Source organism: Polistes dominula, unplaced genomic scaffold (genome assembly GCF_049000335.1).
Source record: "Polistes dominula isolate Pdom_NZ unplaced genomic scaffold, Pdom_raw_medaka contig_29, whole genome shotgun sequence".
Lineage (NCBI taxonomy): Eukaryota > Metazoa > Arthropoda > Insecta > Hymenoptera > Vespidae > Polistes > Polistes dominula.
In genome coordinates this window covers 2,765,553-2,786,078 of record NW_028300865.1, presented here as the reverse complement: position 1 = coordinate 2,786,078, position 20,526 = coordinate 2,765,553, and the positions used below count along the sequence as shown (strand labels likewise).

The window sequence follows — 20,526 nt, the reverse complement described above, 5'->3', positions numbered from 1 at the left end:
AAAAGACGCCAATATAATGGCCTACGAAAATAATCTTTTTTCTTTTCTTTTTGTTGTTCATTTTATTTTCACCCGTCAACTGTTAATACGATTAAGGGAGTAGTAGTGCGTGCCCTTTGTGAATATTGGATTTAAGGATATTTTTTCATTCTCTCACCTGCCTCCATCTCGTTATGTTTGCATCCAATCCTAAATGTTGTTGTATGCGTTCTGCGAATGTACCCTTAGGGAAGTATATATATAGTATACAACAGTATGAAATAGGAAGCTCTTGTCAGGGATTTTAGGGATTAGGTTTATGACTCGTGCTATGTTACCTGCACTATGAATCACACATATACATCTATAAGTTCTTTATCTTTTTTTTCTTTTATCCTAATATTGTCATAACTTTTTCAATTTGTTTGTATATTTTGGGAAATAAAATAAGCAAACCAAATTGATGGCTTTTCATTTCATATATATATATATATATATATGAATCCTGAATCATATTATATACATATATATATATGTATATAAACTTGTCGAAGTTGATTTACGAGTTTATTATTACTGAAACGATGAAAAGGGGTAAAAAATGAAAGAAAGAAAGAATAAAAACAAAAAAAAAACAAGAATAATAGGGGATACGTTTTAAATCGTTGTTTTGATGTACTTTTATTATATTTATATCGATTAATTCGTTTCGATGTAAACTCTCTTTCCATTACTCCCCTTTCCACTAACTTTTCCTCTTTCTGTTTTACGATTCAATTGAAAAAAAAAAATAATAATAATAAAAGCAAAAGCAAAGTTAAACGTTTGGAGTATTTTTATGACAACAAAGGATTATCCGTGTCGGTGGGGTAGAGGGAGGTACTTGTTTTAATAAATGAAACAAAAAAATGAAAATAAAATATTGAGAATGAAATGATCAAACGATTTTCACCCTTCTCATCATAGTGATCTCTTGTACAAAGTTACTCTTCTAATAAAACCAACGAAAATGAAAAATAACGCGTATAAATAAAGTATTTTTTAATACAACTATACACGATGCTTATAGCATAGTTTACTTTTAACAGGTTTTTTTTTTCACACACCCTTTCGTAATTTACTAATTCGATTTATTTAACTAACGAGTTAGTTTTATAAAAACATTGATGACACACCATGATCATATTTTCATCGTTTTCGTTATTAATTAATACAAAATTTTTTGTAGAAAGGAAGATGTTACAAATGTTTTTTTTTTTTTTGGGAATACTTTAAATATTGTAAAACATGACACATTATTTGTGTTTTTATGACAGTGACATAGACTTAATTAGAAAATATTTGACCCTCTCGTAAAGCTTTAAAGGTATTAACCATAGTTTCCCCATTCGCATGGCAAAACGCGTTATTCTACATAGAATGTACCTACTACCACTACTAACACTACCACCATCGAGTTTCTAAGCTCTCCAAACGATGGGAGCAGCATCAACATTGACCCTTGAATCCTCTCTCACTATACTTCGATGGCCATTTCTGAACGACCTCGGAATATTATAATCTGCTCGTAACTCGTTCGAAGAGTACTCTTCTCTTCTCTTCTCTCTTTCACCCTTTCTTCTCTTCCATCCCTTTTATCTCTTTTTCTCTACCCTTTACCAAGCGTATCTCAACTATTCGAGATTTATAGCATGTTCGACAATGCACTGACCTTTGGTGTTTTTTTTCCTTGTCGAGTTTAATAGTCGACACGTTTATGATATTAACTTCGATTGTCATTGATATTACACTTTAATGGAATTAAAATATGCAGTATATAATTGTTTACATGAGTGTTAATAACGTAATTAATAAAATTAATTATCAAATTGTTTGCTACGAAATTCATCAATGTCGGATGATGATGTTGAGAAGGGTTTAGGAAAAAATAAAAAATAAAAAAAGGAGAAAAAAAGGGTTGAAAATTGTGAATACGATATGAGCAAGGTATGAATAAAAAAACACAAGACCGGTTTCCGTAGCGTTGACATTAATAACGTAGGAAATGATCGTCGAATAATAATGCGACTAAAACGTACATCCTGCGTGAGGAATTCTCGGTTGTTATGGAGAATGAGGATGAGGATGAGAGAAGAATGAAAAGGATCGGAGAAGAAGAGTACATGTGTGCTGTAGTTTATTGTTTTCAAGAGGTTGTATTTTACGTTTACCACATAACACGGGTACTTTGGTATACTTCCGTCATGTACATTTCGAAATGAATTGGTTGTCATGATGTCGTATATTTTTTATACTGAATTAAAACATGAATGACGGAGTCCTACCCAATTATTTTTCTTTTCTTTTTTATAATAAATTATAATAAATATCCTATATTAAAATAATTAGAATACAAAGGGAATACGCTAACACACATACAATAATATTTTTATATTAATTTAGTTTAATTTGTTATTAATAATATTTTAGTTTGATACATTTGACAATAATATAATATTACAAGATATCAAAAATACTTTTGTGAACATGGAAACTATAATGTTTAAAAGGGACAATATTGATAGGGGGAGGATACCACGGAAGAAGGAGGAGGAGGAGGTGGACGAGGAATTTGTCAGCTGGAACGGCAGCTGTCCGGTCCCGCCCGTTGCATGGAGCCGGTAATTGTAACAATTTAACGATTGTGCCCTTCGTATAATGGAAGATGAAGGTACGTACGCACGTCGTTTCGACGCGGCAGCAAAATTGTGGCCCTTTTGCTTCGTCTCTTTCTATCTAACACAAGTTCACATATGTATATATATGTATTTTACTACTAACACTTTATATTTTCCCTTTCTCTAACTATCAGACACCTAAAACGAACGAAAGAAACCTATCCTTTCGTAGAACGTGAAAATGTGCTTAGTACGAAAGAGATAATGGAGTTTTTCGCGCCCTTATATTACCTTCACTTAGTGCACCTCGTACAATAAAACCATGCACGGTTAATTCAAGATTCTTTCGTCTAATTAAAGTTAACTCAAACTGTTATGTTGTGTCACTACTTTGACTACTTCTCATTGACCGTTTAAAGGTCTTAGGTTGATAAAGATAAGATGATTATTATACTATCTTGTTAAGTAACAAATCCTACTAACCTAATCGATCTAGGTTTTACCTACTAACCACCTAAACATTATTGATTTGGTAAATGGTTAAAGACGGTAAGGTGGTTGCACAACTTATTGGATAAGGTACATCAATGTTGCAAGTTTATTCCAGGATAATTCTATTAGTCTAACTATTACATATTTCAGTGTACTATGATTTATAATAAATCATATATTATTTTTAATATATATTTTAATATATGTACAAAATATTCAAGGGGTTTTAATCCTATACTTAAAATACTTACACTAAATATCCACCCCTCTTTTTTCTTTTGATTTTTTTGTCTAGTCGACTAGACACACACACACACACATACACACACATATATATATGTAAACGGGAACGTGGCAAATGGGAAAAAAAGAAAAAGACACAAAAGGGAGATGCACGTATGCCAATGCGACAGGGTGGGAGTGAGGGGTTTCTGTGTATCACAGTGCAGCAGTGAAAGCACACGCCTATGGGATTCAACAGTCCTGCCCTATTGTCAGCTTTTTCGTCGATCCTTAATCTCGCTTCGAGATAAACTGTATTGATTGTACTTCTGTGTCCCTTGAGAGAGATAGAATTAAAGGGAAGAAGAAAGAGAAAAAGAAAGAAAAGGGCAACGCATTACTCTCTCCCTTCTAAATGTGTTGCTGCCATTTCTTTCCTTTTCCAAACCATTCTTCTAGAGTACCACAACAGTACGCATGTTACTTTCCTGCCATAACTCCGAGAGTGAGAGTTATTGAACCACCACCATAACGAAATGCCATTCCTTTCTTCGTTAACACCACTTTCTCTTTCTCTTTCTCTCTATTTTCAGGAAGAAATATCAAGCCCTACGCTTCGTACTTTGTTTCATTCTTTGTACTAGCGTTATGGCAATTTATTGGCCCAGTCAATCCCCACTTTCAGAAATTCCCCATTATCAGGCTCTTGTAAATTATCCTATAACGCGATTAGACAGTTTCTGTTTTTTCTTGTTCCCTTTTTTTTTGGTTTCTTCAGCAGTGGAAATAGGATTCAAATTATTTTATTTATTTATCTTCTTATTTAACAAAAATATTACAAATATGTGGATAATCTTAATAAGATTTCTGACGTGTAGGTGTGTTTTTTGATCAAAGTCGAGATGGAAAAGAAGATTTCCTTGTATCGTAAAAAAATATACGTAAGTCGTTTCATGGAAAATCCGTTTGGGGATGTTTTTTTATTTTCTTTTTTGAAAGAGAAAAAGAGAGAGAGGGAGAGAGAGAGAATGTTTTTCTAGAAGAAAAGAGATAGGTATATAGAATGAAATGGTTTCTCGCTTTACTGCAACTTAACTTTGTGAAATATTTAACAAACCATTTTGAAAAAAAATGTCATCTTCTCTTGGGAAGAACTCAGAAAATCTTCAACGAGTATTATTATATAGCGTTTTGTGTTCTCGTGTAAAATCTTTGCGAATAACTTTACGTTTTCTAGTTTAACAATGTTAGCAGAGGTGAGAGGGTGAGGTCAATGGTATATTAAAGCAATTTTTGTCGTCTGTAAAAAGAACAAATTTGTATTTATGACACGTGTTGTATTATTTTATATTACGATTCCCCCTAGATTGTGTTACTATTATTTATTTAAATAAATACAAATATATTTACCAATTATTTTCTATATAATTATATAAAGGTAAAGGTGATAGTAATAGTAGTGGTAGTAGGCTGAATTCCTGTTCTTGTTGTAGTCGTGCAAATAGTAGGAGGAGGTGGAGGAGGAGGGGTGTAGCATCCGAGTTTTGTATCGTCCGATCGAATCTCCATTAATTTCAACGAGCTAAACCGTGGCCGCAACATTTTTCCGCTCTTTCCGTTCAGCATCGAGCCAGAATTAATCTTCCTTTTTTTTTTTGTTCTCTTTTGTTCTTTTTTTTTCTTTCCCACCCCCTACACAAGCCCACACTTTTCCCCTCTCTTCACTCTTTCGATTTCTTTTTCTTTTCTATCTCATCCCACTCACCACCACCACCCACTCACCCCTTGCTCGTATCTTTTATCTTTTAGTCTTTTTTTTCTTCTATCTATCTATCTATCTATCTATCTATCTATCTATCTATCTATCTATCTATCTATCTATCTGTCTATCTATCTAGTTGTCTCTATCTTTCTTTTGTGCAGCATTCCCCGTTGGGAAAGAAGGTCTGCTATTTTTTTAACAGGACGGTACGGTGTACATTATTGAGAATCTGCGGTTAATCGATTGTCCAACGCTTTATCGATATACGCCTTTATCTTTTTATTTTTTATTTTTTTTTCATTTTACTTTCCTAAATACCAGATCGTTGAGAAGATTTAAGCGATCGTTTAAATAATCTCCCTAGAACGGTGTTGGTAATTTGAGAAAATGATCTCTCTAACTTTTATTTGAATTATTTAACAAAAACTTTTCATATTATTTCATTTTATTTTTTAATATTCACGTATCACAACGATACGAATGGTCCCCTTCCACCCTCCCTCTTCCTTTTATAAGTTGGTATAAATTGTATGAAGAACAGTAGGAGTGGCATATACGACTCTACGATGACAATACACATAAACATATGTACACAGATACATATTGAATCAGAAGCTTTATAGTTTTCGAGCACTGTGTTTCTGTAGTAACCTTTATACGGTGCTTCTGTAGTTTTGTCCCCCCCCCCTCTTCTTTTGTATGTAACGTTGAACATTAATACGATCCTTCGATATCCAGGAAATGCTTTGTGTTTGGTTAACGCATAGATACAAATGGCATATGCATCAGGTTAAAGTGTACGATCGATAATATAATATAATACATATACATAAAAGCTGTAGTAGCATTCAGAAGTAGCATTATCAGGTTATGTCAAACGTTTTCATTCGTTAAATCAAAATAAAATAAAATAAAACTAACTTCATAATTAAATTAGTACAGTAACAGTCTTTTGATAATGATTAGGTTATGTTATCTGTTCACAAACTATATATGCTTATCTTTAAAAAAAAAGTAAATGGTTGTGTAGGAAATGGAACGAAACATAACCTAACATAACACAAGAAGTAATAATGAAAGCAAAACGATACTAAAGTAAAAAAGACTCGGTTAATAGTATCCGGGCTGAGTTTTATCGAGAACGAAGTTTCCGGTCGGGTTATTCATCGTTAGCCAGAGAGAAGTTGTTTCCTCTTATGGCAATTCGTTCAAATAAGAGTAAACATACATACACATATTCTTTTATATAGTTTTCGGTTGGTTCGTTCGCGCTTTCTTAACCTAAAAATCTTTTTTGGAAAGCAGGACACGAACAATCGAATCGTAGCAACTTAAAAGACAATATAACCTACGAAATTCAGAAGAAATTTTTGTAGAGATGTACCATGAAGGGGGGGGGAGGCATTGAAAGAAAACAGTGCCAAATGGGACGCAAATACAATGAACATAAGAAAAAGGGGGTAGAAAGAGATAGGGATGAAAAGAAAAAAAAAAAGAAAAGAAAAGAAATAGAAAAGAAATATTTTCCCGTTTTGGCTCGGTACAGATTTCTGATAAAAGCCAATAATCCTTCGTGGCAATAGAAATCTTTAAGATGATACCTCAATTTGACGATTTTTTAAGCGAACATATTTTAACATTAGCGTTCACGAATGAAATTAATTTGATTATAAATTATTCTTATGGAAATATCTTGTTATATCATTCTTTTATTTCTTTTTTGTTTTTTGTTTTTTTTTTTCATTTATAAATCCAGGAGTCATTCAACTTTGTTATATCTCCCCTACTCCCACGAGTAATATCGCATTTAATTCTCGTAAATTCAGTTCAAAGTTTCAGAGAACTAAAGAGAGAAGAAACATACACACACATACACATATTTTTCAAACTAAGCTCGTGGTAATAAAAGATTTGACGGACAAGGCAATCCAAGCACCAAAGTCAAATCTTTTCGTATCGTGTTCAACGTTATGAAAACCTAGTTGGTTATTTCCCGTTCTTTTATATTTTTCTATCCAATTGGATGGGCCAATGGTGATAGTTGGTGTGATTGTAGTAGTAGATATCTTTTCATTGGAAAAAACGTTCGTGAAATTTCGTTCAATGTTGTAAACGTTGGAGACTACGATCTCGTACGAGCTAGCACTTTGGAAATGATCATCATGATGAAACAGATATATATATATATATACATATATGTACATACATACATATATTTTGTAGGCTAGGAGACAAGCACGGTCGAGTAAACCAACTCTGAGTAGTGGAGGATGTAGTGGGTTGTAGATCTCTGGGATGCTAATTGAACGTGGGACGTGTATACGTCGAGGTTGACGTTAGCACCGTGTTTCCACCAACATCACAGTGATATTTTATATTGTCAGCCAGTGACACGCCAAGCGTAAATTCCTTTTTTTCCCTTGTTCTTTTTGTTCTAAGCATTGTCTAGGCTAGACTTGTTCTGTTAGCTATCTACCTAGCTAAAGCTAATCATACGAGTTTAGTTAATCTTGAGAAATATCTATTTTTTTTCTGATTTATTTTTTCTGAGCATTGTCCACGTTAGACTAGTTCTGTTAGTTAGTTAGCTATGGCGCCACTATAGTAGCTTTCACGGATGCTATTTTCCAATACGACGCGCCACTATAGTGGCTTTAGCAAATAACATCTTTTAAAATATAGTAAAAAAAGAAGAGTGGAAGAATATCTTTTTATTTAAATAAAAAATAAAGAAAATAAGAATAGGTTATTCATCGAGTCTTAATCTCGAACACCTTCGTTCAACATCAACGACCAGTTTGGAATTTAAACACCGCAGCAGTAGCAGCCCTTATCCAGGTATACTCCTATCATTTTCTTTTAAAAGGGTACTTCTAAGATACCACTACCACGATCATCATCATAGTGAGTGTGGTAGAGAATATGCGAGTTAAAATAGTCGTGAAACTGTGCAGGGGAGAAAGAAGATTTCCTAGTTGGTTAGACAAACGAAGAAAGAGAGAGTTTTACATAGAAAGGGGGTAGAAAGGGGCTTGGGATTGGTGTGAGGGGTTGAATAGTATCGGAGAAAAGGAGAAAAATAAAAAGAGGAATGAAAGAAAGAGAGGAAAAATGTAAAAGTAGATAGAAAGAAAAGGATAAGTCGAAGGTAGTAAAAGAAAGAAAAAGTAAAAGACAAAACCTAGAATAAAGTGAGATGTTCTTTGGATAAGGGGAAGTAAATGTTGGAAAACAGGTATTGCGAGTTAGTGTGTGTTTCTGGATTATTTCTTGCAATTTTTAGATAGGAAAGAGAGAAAGTTTAGGTTATCGCGTTTTCGCGTTATTATTGTCCGGTTTTGTTGGTTGCTTGGTTGCTTGCTTGTTGTTTATTTTAAATAGAATAGTTAAAAAGAAAAAATAAAAGGGATAAGAAGGGATCAATCGTGTGATATATATATATATTATACTATAGAGTTTATGTGTTTTAGTAGAAACTGTTCGCGTGAGGAGCCAGTTTCGCTAGTTATTTTATCACGACGACCTGAAATAGCGTTCTAGGGTGAAATCGTGTTGGTGGAAAAGAGAATCTCAAGGGAACGTTCGGTGGTGGGTGGGAAGAGGTTTGTAGGGTTCGCCGAAGGAAATCAGTCGGGCAAGAAATTAAATATTACCCCGAGGAACGGAAAGGGTGTGTGTTTGTTCGCGAGAGTTTTATCCTTCTCTCTCTCTCTCGTTTTATTTTCAACGTGTTTCTAGTAGCCATAAGAGAGTGAGTGAGAGAGACAGATACACCTTGGTTCGTGAATTTGGTGTCTGAAGTGAACATTTTCCTATCTGTTTATCTCTCTCTCACTTTCTTACTCACTCACTCACTTTATTTTACACTTTAGGGGAAAGTCAGTAAAGAGAAAAGGGAATAAGTTAAGGTAGGAAAGAAGAAAATGTCGGGTATGGGGGTTGGGAGTTAAGGGAGGAGGAGTTGGACGATACCCCGCGATGTACGCCGTGTGTCACCAATTCCCATGAGTATCACGGGGGAACAAATAACAACTACGGACATAGAGACGTGCCAAACAAGAAAGTACTTTCCCCCATAGCGCTTATACACTCGTATCAAACAACCTTCACCCTTCGGTTGCTGGTTCTCCACTTCTTATTTATCTTCTTCGTTTTCTTACCTGTTTCTTAAACCCAATATTGATAGGGGTTGCAGTGTTGAACATTTTACCTGGAATTTATAATTATTAGTTCATTGGCATATAGTTATTATATTAACTTGATCATTATCCTGTAATTTAATTTCCAGATAAAATATCAGAAAACTCGTGATGGCAACGTAATCGAAAAAAAAGTATATATAAAGTATATAAGTATAGTATATATAGATACATATGTGTATTCGTGTAGCATGGTATGCATTTTTGCAATAGAAAGAGAAAGAAAGAGAGAAAGAAAGAGAAAGAGTCCCTAGGAACAAATGTGCTTTCTCGTGACAAGTACGAGATAAAATAGGTAGGACAAAAACGGAGAGAAAAAGTGTGAAATAGAAAGAAAGAGAGAGAGAGAGAAAGTCTGTTACAAGCACGCATTGAACACGCTTTACATTTCTTTCTGTCGGAAAAATGCGAAGCAAGCAGGAACGATGGGACGCTTAAAATTGCTGAGAGATAGACAGAGATAGAAAATAAATGTGTGTGTGTGTCTATGTGTCTATGTATATGAAAGAAAGAGAGAAAGAGAGAGAGAAAAGGGTATAAGGATGAGAGATCCTGAAAAGGGCGAATTTAAATCGAGGACAGACACGATTCTAATTAAAGCAGCTTGCTGCCTCCTTTCTGCATATATATATATATATATATAATATGTATATACGTACTTGCAGTTATTGTTGTAATTATCGTCGGCGCGTGCAGTTGTAGTATAGCACTTGTTGTTAGTATTGTTTGTTTCGAAACTTCCACTTCGTCTTTTCTTTCTATCTCTCTCTTTCTCATAATTTCTTTCTCTTTCTCTCTCTTATGCACTTTCCAACTCATACGGTGGTGGGCATTTGAGTTTCGGTGTAATGCGAACTTTCTATATGTCTGAGCTAAGTGGCTTTCACTATACTCCCATTGGTTGTCTAATATCGAGTAGGGAAACAACAAAAGGTGGGTGCGAGAAAATTGTATATGCAATAGTCAAATGAAACCCTATTTCTTTCTTTTTTTTTTTTTTTTTTTTTTACTTTAAAATTTAGTTATATATATATCTTGATATAAAAATATCCAGTGTCACATTATTGGTTTTCAATGAATTTAATCCTTAATTTAAGAATGTATTATTTAGAGCTTATTTAGGTGTTTAGTTAATGTAAATTTTCAATAGATGGCAATGTACTACAATTCAATTATTTTAAAATTCTCCGGGATGGTGTGCTCGAATATTATTCTTTTTTTTCTTGACCTTTTCATCGAAGTAACAGGGGAAAATGGTAGGGTGCATGGATGGATGGATGGATGGATGGAAAGGAAAAAAAGAAGGGCTTGAAAGTTATTCCAAGGATACATATAAACTTTTACGACGTTGAAATATTTCGCGTACGTGTTTCGGTGATGCACTTTCTTACTTTGGGTAAATGTGTGTAACGTTCTCTACAAGAATCTTATATTTTATATATATGAAAGTTGTATAAGTTCGCAGATGTTAAAAATCACTTCGTCAAACACACATATGCGTATTCGATAAATTACCTTTTTTTACTGTAATGCAACTAACACAAAAAAGAAAATATTTTTTCAATCAATGTTTAAATTTTTTATTTTTAAAGTTTCATAAATTTTTGTTCAAAGTAATCTTCATCATAAAGTATATTCGTATTCGAAGCAAACGATTCGTACTTGTTTTTATCTAGGTAAAATTTGCCAGTTGCGGTTTTCGTTGTAGTAAACCGTTAACTGCTGTTAAAAGTTTTCGTTACACCAATGTTCTACTATTCGACGTTGTAACATAGCAAGGTAGTAGTATAATAGAATTTGTTAAGGGAAAAGTTAGGACTAGTTTCTCTCTATCTTTCTATACCTGTGTGTGTGTATGTGTGTATGTAGTACTTGCAAGCTTTATCTTGTAAACTGGCCTATGGTCTTTATTGTTATGGTGGTGATGATGGTAGTGGGATTCGTTAAAAACCCTTGTTGCTTTAACGCTTTGTTTATTTCAAAGAAAGAAATCAAGATCGATGATGTTACGTGACGTTTATGGTTGAATTTTTGTAAATGCCACAACTTTTCTATTATTGTTTCTCTTTCTTATTTTTAAGAAATAGAGCGTAGAATGGAGAAAATAAAAGAGGCCAACCCACCCACCCACCACTACCACAACTACAACCATACTCGGTTGACTGGATACGGATTACAATCGGTTTCTGCTGAAATTGTGAAGTTGACGTTGATGTTTCTTCCAGCTATCCTCTTTTATGTTAGTAATGTACCGATATTTTTATTCTTATCGTTGAACACGAACAAAGTTGATAAGAAATTCGTTGTTTTAGGTTAACTCAATTTTTAGGTTAGATTTTAAATAATACAATGTAATTTAGAAAATAATTATCAAATATTTTGATATAGGAAAATGAAAATATTACAAAAGCTTTTGAAACGATCTGATTTTTTTTATGTTATGCAATATTTCAACAGTTTGATGTTTAATGAATTTTAGCTTATATATATATATATATATATGTATGTTCGACACAAGGTATTACGAAAATAACAGAAGAATGGTTAATAATCGATCGAGTATTATCGGTATTAACAATTCGAACGAAGGATTAGCAGATTCGACAGAGATAAATTTATCATCGATACGATGGGGATTCCTTGGGACACGTGATATACATAACCTCTACCTATACGATCTGATTCAGCCATAAAATGTCCCTGATCGATGGCCACGTGCACGGAATTTCATCAAAGTACTTTTAATAAGCTTCTACGTGATAGAACACTACATTGAAGATATCGATTACGTTTTATTATATATATATAGAAAATTCTTTGACAAAACTCAATCAAAATCGTATTATTTCGTATAATATAATATAACATTTGATATTTCTATAAAATACGAGTTTATATAAATTTTTGGAAAATTATTACTCGAATTATTTTAAATGTGTATGTGTAATAATAAATCTACGTTTAAGTATTACTTTCTTTTAAATTGTTCATTCAATTAAAATATATCAAAGTTATATATCACAACGGGATATCACTTTCGTCATAGGTTGAACACGTGCCATTAGACACCTCAGTGAAGTATTCCTTCCCTTCCTTTCTTCGATGTTCTCGCATATAGGTGGTATTATGTGGGCAAATATGTTGTATACGTATGTGTGTTAATAGTAGTAGTAGAAACTACCGGTTCGAACAGGGAAGCCGGTTATTAAAATCGTGGCTGGAATTACGAGCTCGAGAATGAGCAGGAGTGAGATAGAATGAGTAGTTAAGGGTGAGTGGGGAGAGTTAGGAGGTGTTAAAGGCATTAATCACGCTCGTGTGAACAGGAAGAAGATTCCCTTTGCCCCTTTTACCTTTTTCCTTCCTTTATTTCATTCTTTTATTCTTTTATTCTTTCCCCGTTTTGCTTTACTTTCGTTGAATCTATCAGAAATCTTCAAACTAATACTAATACAAGCTTCTACCCATTTTAGTTCACAGATCGAAAGGTTCGACTAACTCGCGGCTAATTTCTTTCCCCGAGGGTTGGACAAAGTGGTTACTACTACTAGTATCAACTTAGAATTTGGGATAAAGAGGGGTGGAAACTCTTGTTGCGAAGGGATGCTTCTTTGAAAGACGAAAGCCTGGTTCCTGGTTCCTGGTTGCTACTACTACCACTACTACTACTACTACTACTGATGCTTCTGTTAGAAGGGGCTTTCAACGTTCCTGGACGATTACTTTCTCGCTGGGTAATAAAGCACGAGGGGGTTTATCGATGAAGATGAGAATGGAAGAGAAAAGTTTTATTTCGAATATCGAACGATTTTTATTGCTACAAGTGTTGTAAATAAGAAAAAAAGAAAATAAAAATTCAATATGAAAATAATTCTTTTGTATATATGAAAATTTGTAAAATTAATGTTAGACAGTTTAAATGATCGAATAATAATTGGTTTCGTAAGAAAAGTTCAGAAAAAAGAAATATATATGTAGACACATATCTTACTTAATACTTTGTAAGAAACTTTTTATATGACATCTGGCAAAATTGGTGGGGAGTTGGCATTTAAGGCAAGGTACACACACAATCGTAGGATAAGAAATAGTAATAGTAGTTGTAGTAGTAGTAGTAGTAGTTGTTCGCACGAAGTCATAACGTGACATCTGTTTGAAATGAGCGAGAAAACGTCGACAATAGTAAGAGATAAAGATAAAGATAAAGAAAAAGAACAAGAGAAAGAGGAAAAGATTTCACGAAATCATACATATATATATACATATAATAAGAAATGTAGAAGTAGAATAATAGAAAAGTAAAAGAACGGAAATTCGTGTAAGATAAAGAAAGATTGTTATTTAGTTTTCTGACAATAGTAAATAGTTTTTTGGGTATATATGTTAAAAGTTACTTTAAAGTTTGTCGAACAAAAACATACTGAAAGATATCTTTCTCTTTACTTCATTCTATCTATTTATCTATTTATCTATCTATCTTTTTTCATTTTATGTATGTGCTTTTTCTTTTTAGTTTTAAGTCGAACACCAAGGAAGATAAGGCGATCATATTATTCAGTCTGAAAAAGACATTATATTTTACGTTGGCAAATAACTGACCTAAGAGTGAACACCACCAGACTGTAACTATGACGTCATTTTTCTTTTAAAAAAATCTGCTGATCTATGCAATCTCTTACGATGTTCGATAGATCATCGTTCTTACAGTTTTTTTACCTTTTTTTTGCAATACTTTTGTTCAAGTTACATTTTTCCAACACATATGCGAATTGATTATTAACATTTGATTTATGAATTGTGTCACATTTTCTTGATAAAATTCTTTTGAAGATGATGATGAAGATGATGATGATGATGATGATTAAGGAGGATTAAGGAGGATTAAGGAGGATTTCTTTTGGAAATAGTATGGTTGTGAGAGTTCGATGACATTAGTAAGATGTAAGTACTTTCGTTGATGGTTAGTTAATGGCAGTTTCGAAGCGACAATTAAGGGACGACAGATTTTCGAGGTAATCCAACCGAGTGACGGAAAATGAGATAGCAAAGGTTGAATTTGGAAAGGAGAGAAAACAAGAATGAAAGAGAAAGAGAGAAAGGCAACTGTCTCAAGGCTAAAGTTTCTCTATAAATCACAAAACGGTTTACGGATGTGCCTTTAGTCGTTGGACGGAAGAAGGGCGTCGCGACGCTTCGCGAATACGCGAATTTCCCGAGTTAGTTTTGCCGAGAATGTAATGGATATTAATGTTCCTCCTATGCTGATTTCGTCCGCTCTTCCTATATATGTATATATATATGTGTGTCTGTGTGTGTGTTTAGGACGGTGACTTTGAATTTTAATATGGAAAGGTAGAGCTCATCCTTGGGAAAAGGGACGAGTGAAATCTCTAAAGGAGATGCTATTTCACGCATATAACAAAAAAAAGTCCCTTTTCTTTTCATTGTTTTGTTCATTTAAAATGATTTCAATGGTTGAATTACTAATTTTTGATTTAAGATAGATTTTAAATGATATTAATTTGTATTATATTAAAAAAAAAAAAAAAAAAATATAATTATTGCTTTAACATGAAAGAATATTTTCAATGGAATATTGTAGCATAAGTCTAAGGTTCTACTCGTAGAATTTCTAAAGTAAGTACTTTGATACGTCACCTCGCGTATTCGCGTGAGACGATCGCAAAGTGAGCGATAAAAGTTTACGACGAAAAATTGCCTTCTTCCTTTTCCTTTTCCTTTTCCTTTTCCATCCTTCCTTCCTTCCTTCCTCTTTCGAATTCACGAGAAAGTGAATTGCAAGACTCGAAAATACGAGTATGCTGGCAAAGTAAAACGTTATTCATTTGGAATACGCTGGTACGTACCGATTTGCAATTTCGAAGTTATTGCTGAGGGAAAGATTGAAAGAGCTTTGCGTTTAGAAGAAGAATAAGAAGAAGAAGAAGAAGACAGGTTTCTTAAGTCCTTCATCTACTGTCCTACTCCTTTTGCTTCAATCACATTGCCAGGATTGCAAATTTAACTTTCCACCAAAGTTCTTACTACTAGTTCATGTCAATAAACGTCTTGTTATAACACAAAAAAATTAAAATACTCCTTTCTCGTCACTTTATTTTCCTTTTTATTTTTTTTATTTTTCTTACTTACTCGAATAAAGACAACAAATTAACGACTAAAAGAAGAAGAAGAAGAAGAAGAAGAAGAAGACAAATAAAAAATAAAAATGTTAGCCCATTTACGTCAGTTCACGTGCCGATAAAGAATCCAGGTCGTTGCATACATATATATATATTTTCTCCATTGCTTTATGTTTTGTAACTCAGAATAGAAGTCCTTGTGAGCAGCATCCGCAAAGTTTCTTGATTAAAACTAGAGTCACACTGTATATATATATATATATACATTTCGTTTCTTCTCTTTTCTTCGTTTCATGGTTTCTCTCACGGATTTCTAGATTTCTGTAGGACTCCAATTCACCTCGAAAAGGTTTATCCGTTCTCTCTTCGTTTCAGTTTCTCTTTCTTTCTTTTTATTTTTTTTCAATAACGTCGAATCTTCTTTTCCATTTGCTATTTTGTTTTTTTATTCTTTATTTCCAAAGCAGTTGAAGGAGTTACGTTTAAAATTATTGGTTCCAATAAATACTCGTTCATATTGATAATTTGAATAATTATAAAAAATATAAAAAGTAAGGTTTGTTGTGTCGTATGTAACTCTGAAAAAAAAACGTGAAATAATTGAATTGTCATACATCGCCATCTATTGAAAACTTACAGAACCTTAGAAGACTTAGAGTCTTAGATAATATTAAAATAAAATTACAACAATTACGTATATATTTATATTAGTTTTACAATTGTTTCTGATTTATCATTCTTATCATAATTCAAATAATTATATGAACTAGATTTAGAGATAGTATTTCGTCTGACAGGTTTATAAATCCTTAAGACAATAAAGTTATTCTTGACGTTGTCCTCGTTACGTGTTTATTCCCGTGAAATAAAAGGAAACCGGTTTCTTAGAAACGTTATTTCATCCTCGCGCACAAAAATATAACACACCGCGGTATCTTCATACTTTCTACGTGACGGACCGAAAGCTCTTGAGAAGAAAGAAAGATTGATATCGTAGAAAAGAATAAATAACAAGAAGAAGAAGAAGAAGAAGAAGATGATGATGAAAAAAAAAATAAAAAAAAACCATAAAAAAAGAAACAAACATTTTTCTTACTTCAAAATGAAACCCCAATGAAAAAACAATTTGTAAACCTGAGATGCTGATGGTGGTAGTGGGGAAAGGGCCCCGTGTAGGGTTGCGTCAGTGTTGCGTCAATCTTACACGGGGCCTTACACGACTACTTTGTAATCGAATTTGACGTTGAATTGTCAAAGTTATTGCAAATTTTTCTCCACCAATTTAATTCACGTTTATTTTTTCTTCTTATTTTCATTCTTATATACATTTATATATCTTTTTCCATTTTCTTTTTCGATTTTCTCTAAAAGAGTCTATTTTTGGAAGAAAAATGAATGTAAAAGTTGAGCGAGTTAGACACATATCGAGCTGTAACTTAAGGGTAAATTACTATGTGAGTGCTAACGTTAGATGGGTTGGTTGGCCCTTCTTCTTCCTTCGGTAAGTCGATTCAGCCATCTTTTGATCGATGATGGTGGTATAGCAAAAGAGAGAAAGAGATAGAATACGCCGAGGAATCAGAAGGTAATATTCCTCGTGGAATACCATTTCGACGGATAATACTTTATGATGAAGAAGGATATCTTAAACTGATTACATTAGATTCATAGTTAGGAACAATAATCATAGATTTATCTATAATATTTTACATTGAAAAAAAAAAGAAGAAACAAAATTAATAATTACGATTATTTTCTGTTACTAAATTTCATCGTATTAAATTTTAATTATTCCTATATATAAATTATTAAATAATATTATTTAATATTGATATATAATATAATAATATAAATTGTTTAATAATTCATATATTAATTTAATTATTATGTATATGGAATAATAATGATTTCAAATATTTATCAAGATTTAGATAAACGTCGAATTATTGAACATATAAACGGTGTGTCAAAATTAACTTTATTTTTGATCTTATAATACGTTTGAAAAAAATTTCTAAAACACCCTGTGTATAAGGTAGAAAATGAATTTCTTTAACCCCTTTAAACCCCTTTCCACAAATATCTCTGATGTGGCTCAACGTTGTTTCCGGTCCTAAGCTTATTCCGGGTAATTTTATCGTTCATCTGCCAGCCAACTGGCTGCTACATTCTGCCTCTTCGTGACAACTAATTTATTTGGTCACACGATGAAGAGGGAAAAGGGCTGAGGGGAAGGGGAAGGGAAAATAACAAAAGAAAAAAAAAGAAAGTAAAGGAATAAAGGAAGATAAAGTGGCGAGGGAAAAAGATTCTAGCGAATATAAGAGAAATAGAAAGAAATCAAAGAAAACTATGGTGTACCGTGGGCTGAAAGGGGTGCGATGGGTGTGCAAGGGGGTGTGAGTGTGAGGGAAACAAAGTGAAAGGGTTGTTACGGTAGAATCGATAAAGAAGTTCTACGAATTTCATTCCACGTTATTCTCTTTTTCTTTTCGATCAAGAGAATTTCAAGGAGGGTGGTGGATGAAGGGGGAGGGTATAGGGAAGAAGAAGAAGAAGAAAACTTTCCTTGGTGCCGTTTAGTTACAATGACTTTCGCGGATAATCCTCTTGCCAATTTTACAAAATTATGTTTCTTGGCCTTTGGTGAAGTTTCATGGTGAAGAGTGGTGGGGGTGGGGGAGGAGGAGAGAAGCTTCTGCAATCTGTGCAGAAGATCGAAGTGCATAAAGCTGACCGCGTGAGAACTTTCCCCTAAGTCCCTTAAATACACTTACATATACTATATATATAATATACCTATACCAATGTTAATATATAGAGAGAGTCACGTTATTAGATTATACATATTATATATAGATACGTGTTATATATTTATATGACGCAGGAGTAAATGTTGAAGTATAGCTTCATGAATAATGGTAAATTAATTCACACATTTCGAGGTTAACTTCCACGGGTTTTTTTTAATTCTAAAGTATTAATTTGATATTATTATTTTTTTTTTTTTTAGATTCTTTTTTTCTTTCTTGAGAAAATCGACAGTCGTCAATTATTCGACAGGGCATTTCTTTTACGATTTGACTATAAGATCGTCGAGTCGCAATGCGGTTGTCTTTAGGAAATTGAAAAGTTTCCGCCAATCCCAGTGTGCATCCTTGGCGTAGTTTGAGAAGCCTTCCCTTTCCTATCCTCCCTTTCTAACCCCCGCTTACTTTTCGTTGAAGTCACGAAGTCAGGAAAAGACTACGAGCTCTTTGGGAGTCCTTTTCTCAGGATTCGACGATGCCACTGACTGCTGCTTCTGCTACTACTGTTAGTGGTGGTGGTGGTGGTAGTTCTGAGAGATGAGATATAAAAATTGTTTTAAACTTCCCAATCGAGTTGACGAGTGAATATCTTTACCAGGACGAATGTCTTCCAAGAGACGAATTAAAGAAATTTTATCGAATGAAACCAGATATATATATATATATATATAATACTTGATAACTTGATTCTTATTTTGTTTTTAGGTTAAAATAATTTTTCAATCGATAATCTGTATGGGGAATTAGTTAGATTAAAAAAGGAATACAAACAAAGTGTTTCTTAATTATAATATCACATTTTAGCTTGTTTAAAATATTTATCAAGTATGTAATAGATTAATCTTAATTTCATTTACATATGCATACGTAATTTTTCTTAACACGTTGTAGATGTCAACTAAGAGTGATAAAATTAATACAAGATCTCGTTAATTCGATGCAAATTAGAGCCTATATATATAGTAGGGCATTATTCTTCAGAAATAACAAGCGGAAAATTGGAACAGATCACTCGTATATTCGTCTTAATATCCTAACAGGTTACCAACCATAGGGAGGTAATAAAAGCTGGAAAATCATTTAGCCTAGCGTTATAAATTTTCCTCTCTCGTAACACCAAGAGAGAAAATGAGAAAGAGAGAGAGAGAGAGAAAGAGAGAGGGAGAATGTACATCTTTGTTATTCACGACGAGGCGTGGTAGTAACATACACCCCCAAAGTGATATTGTCTAACTTTTGCGCACACGCCGGGTCTCGTCAGTTAAGAGAAGAGAAGAGAAGGTTTTGCAAGAGAGGGTTTCTTCAAGCGAGAATGTGGGGGTGTTATACAGTTAGAGAGAGATAAAATAGGTTCTAGCCCAGCTGTTTACGAGGTGGGAGCGGTCCGTTACACTTCTAATTGCAAAGTGGACTTGCTACCAAACAAGCTCAATGGAATTCTCAGTGGTTCTCGTAGCATTAGGTAACCAACACCCCTGGCCCTATCCTATCGCATACCACCATCACCGTGTCGAACACCTTCGAAAATGGGGTTGGTGTGAGGGTGAAGAGATGTGAGCTTGGAGGTGTGTTTCTCGTGCGACATATATGTTTCCTATGCAAATGATGCACGCGATGCTACTAAGCTGGTATATGTTCGAAACTTCACTCTCTGTTGAGTATTCGGACGAGAAGCCCACCAGAGAGGAGTCGGAGCGGATACGAAAACGTTCAGGTCTACCGGAGGCTTTAATCTACGAGTAGATATATAGATATATATTTGAGAGTTGGTACCGATGTCCCTTTAATCCTCCGTAAGAAACCTTTCACTCGACATTCAACTTGATTATACACGACTATATTATGTACTATGGTATTTAATGTAAGAGTACTAGTTACGAATTATCATAGGACTTTTGTTTTAGGGATCATTTTACTTTAACAAACCTATTAAATATAAATTAGATAGTTCATTTATTTAATTATTTAATAGATCACTTTTAAAAGTGCTAAATGATAATTAATGTTTAAGTAATTTTAATAAAACCAAGTATTATGGGGCGATTTAAGTTTCTTTTTTTCTTTAGAAATAAAACCATAAAAAGGGTCATTCTCGTGAATTGGGATTTAAAAATATCACTCAGTTTTCAGGTTTCTTTTTTTATCTTTTTTTTTTTTTTTCAAAGAATACAATAAAAGAACCTTTTAGAGTCGGTAGGCCAACGTCATGAGAGATTACCCATCCATTATTTTAGAATAGGTAAAAGTGAGTTTCCTCACGTAGGG

General features: G+C 33.4%; 1 long non-coding RNA gene across 1 annotated transcript; it reads left to right on the top strand.

Moving 5' to 3' along the window:
* The first annotated feature begins 7,494 nt into the window (after window positions 1-7,494).
* On the top strand, window positions 7,495-13,472 carry LOC149033773 (uncharacterized). Its single transcript, XR_016175887.1, has 3 exons — window positions 7,495-7,950; window positions 11,393-11,550; window positions 12,785-13,472. It is a non-coding gene; the product is annotated as an uncharacterized LOC149033773 (long non-coding RNA).
* Window positions 13,473-20,526: the final 7,054 nt, after the last annotated feature.